General features: G+C 31.6%; 1 long non-coding RNA gene across 1 annotated transcript; it reads right to left on the reverse strand.

Moving 5' to 3' along the window:
* Positions 1-1368: 1368 nt before the first annotated feature.
* On the reverse strand, positions 1369-2140 carry LOC125199443. The gene is made up of 3 exons (XR_007172591.1): positions 1689-2140; positions 1502-1533; positions 1369-1407 (listed from the first exon to the last, which is right to left on the reverse strand). It is a non-coding gene; the product is annotated as an uncharacterized LOC125199443 (long non-coding RNA).
* Positions 2141-3000: the final 860 nt, after the last annotated feature.

A 3000-nucleotide genomic window follows, 5' to 3' on the forward strand; every position in this document is an offset into this window, starting at 1 on the left:
ACTTCTGGTTATGCCAAAAGGAGGTATTTCATTTTATTATTGTTATAGTAGTTTGATTAGTTTGATTAATCAGAGTTATAGCATTTTTTTAATTTTTTTAAAATTGAATATTTTGTAGGTACAGATTTGTTTTATATATTGTGGATGACACTAGCAATGTTTCACTTCTACTTTGGGATAGAGAGGCTATTCAACTATTGGATTTGAACGTTGATGATATTGTTGATGCGGATGAGGTATATATAATAAGAAAAAATGCAACAGTTTTAATAATTTTTTATATATTTTATAGTATCTTTTATTTTTGTTGCAGATTCATTTAACTCATTCCATTCTTAGACGGATGGAGGACAGGCTTTGTGGAAAGAATTTTCTATTTAAAGTTCAACTGAAGGATCATTTTGATTATCCAGTTAGCCATCCATTTACTGAATAATTCTAAATGGATTGAGGAAGGCACTGTGAAGAGATGCTTGGATATGGAGTTTGATGCATGTGAAGATGACACTGATTTTGAGGCTCTCAAAAGGCAGAAAGTGAATGGTGGGGAGTAGATCCTTATAAAGATATTTGGCTTGTGTTTTGAATTTATGACAATGTTTAAGTTTTGTTTTAGGGATCATCTTTTTGGCTGGTGGTGATTAGATTGGGGAAAATCTTTGGAGTTTCAATGTTTTGCCTTTTAGTTGTTTTGTTGACACATCATTTTAGAATGTTCTTAGTTTTTGCTGTTATGGTTGATGGTTTTTTTTCCTTCACTACTTTCTTTCTGAAGATAATGTTTTGGCTTTGCATCCTTGGTTCTATTCAGATGAGGACAAAAGTGTAATCATTTCTAATGGCTTTATTATTAATGAAGGTTTGATTTTTAAGGTACCATTTAATATTTTGCTTTTTAATGTTTATGATTAACTAACACTTAGTACCATGATCTGATTTTTATAGATCTTTAAACCCTATAATTTTAAGCATTTTAGTAAGTGCATATAAAAATGCTTTTACTTATTAAACCTTATATTTATTTAAATTATAAGGTTTAATATCTTAATTTACATACTTAGTAAAGTGAAATAATCATCAGTCTTAACTTACTCATTGAGAACTATATGCAAAATTTATAATTAGAGTGTCTCTAATGGTTTATTGAACTTTATTCTATAGCATATATATGGCACTAAATAAAGGATTATCTTAGCCATATTCAAGATGCAAGGTTTTCAGAAAGTATTTAGAAGTGGATCTATATGAACATCTTTTTATGTTCTTACCTAAGTTACCAATAAATACAAATGAAAAATTTGAAGGCAATCTGCAATTTGAAGAGTTTTCCACTAAGTATCAATATATACTTTTGAGTTCAAGTAACATACCTGCTATATTTTGTAAATGCTTCTTCCTTTTGCTTTCCTGCCATTATCAGATTTGTTTGAATAAAGGTGTTTATCATATATATGAATTTATATCAATATGAATATAGTTTAGGGCATAGATTTAGACCTACAATTTTGTTCAGTGTACCTCCCATTTTATCGTCTGCAAACCATGAATAGGTTAGTGTTTCAGTCCCAAATGAAGTAAAATTTTTAGCTATGTTTCTTAGAAAACAGATCTGCTCTACATTAATTAGTCAAAAATTGAAACATGCGCATTGGAAAAAGATATTGATACTCAAGGGAAGAACTTTCTACCTTTTTCTGGTGATGGATAGGATTTCGTCTCCGTTTGCGTCTTCTGCTTGTCCGTGTTCATCGGTGCAGGCAGTTAGATACTTAGGATTTATGCTTAAGTCGCTGAATCAGTGTTTGAGGCTGTTAAGTTAGAAGCAGTGGAGGAAAATAACGCCGTAGACGGCTTCGATTTCACCGATAATGGTGAAGCGGTGAGATTCGGAGGATTTAGGTTTCGTCGCCGATTCTGCGTTTGAGGCGCTGAAGTTCGCAGAAGTGGAGGAAAATAACTCCATAAACGGCTTCTGTTTCTTCGATTTTATTGGTTGAGGCGTAAAAGGTGGAGAGCGATTTAGGGTTTTGTCAATTTGGTAATGGTTATGGAATTTTCCATGATTTTTCTCTCGAACGGGCGATGAGTAGATGTGTTCGTCGCCAATTTGCTGTGGGGGTGGAGTTTTTTCGCCGTCGCCGGTGGCGTTTGTCGCGATTAGCTTCGAAGTGGCTAGGAGGATAATCATCTAGGGCTGCGAAGTCGCCGTAGCCAAATTGCTATTTATATTTTCTTTAAATTATGTTATTAAATCATAATATTGATTAATTATATTGATTAATTGCAGTTTGTTATTGTTAAGTGAGTAAGTTTAATGAATATCGTTTGGGCTCCTCCCTGTTTTTTTTTTATCAAAATTGGGCCTTTTAAAAATATCAATTTATGTATTGGACCCGTTTCAGATTAATGGAAATATTTGGGTTCCATTGTTTTTTTGTGTGGGCTTCACTGATGAATTTAATTAGGCTGTTTTTAATATGATAATATTGTTTGGCCCAGAAGTTCACCTTTTTTTTGTGATCATTATTAGTATTATAACTCTCTACCATTATAATTATAAATTGTAGTAGTTGATAGGATTTTCTATTGTTTTCGCATTTTATAATAGTCGTGCAAATTTCTTAATTCTTCCTAAATCGCGAAAGTTTATACAGAGTTTATTTCTTTTTGACAAAAAATAAAATATTCAATCACTCTTATTTTATTTCATGATCTATTTTACTCTCTCTCCTGCTTTTTTCTTTTTTCTTTTTCCTATTCTTTTACTTTCATTTAATCTATATTCAACACAATTTCTTAATCTCTGTGCCCAAAATTTTTGTACAAACTTAATTGGGACGGATGGAGTATACTTTTTCTTTGTGTAGTTGACGTTGGGGTATCCGTTCAGTGTCCTATAATTATAAGTGATAGTGTTACTACTCATCAAGTGTATTGTTTATTCACTGAGAATAAACACCATTTTTTATTCTCTTTAGTTTTATCTTATTTTCTTTATTG

Source organism: Salvia hispanica, unplaced genomic scaffold, assembly GCF_023119035.1.
Source record: "Salvia hispanica cultivar TCC Black 2014 unplaced genomic scaffold, UniMelb_Shisp_WGS_1.0 HiC_scaffold_508, whole genome shotgun sequence".
Classification (NCBI taxonomy): Eukaryota; Viridiplantae; Streptophyta; class Magnoliopsida; order Lamiales; family Lamiaceae; genus Salvia; species Salvia hispanica.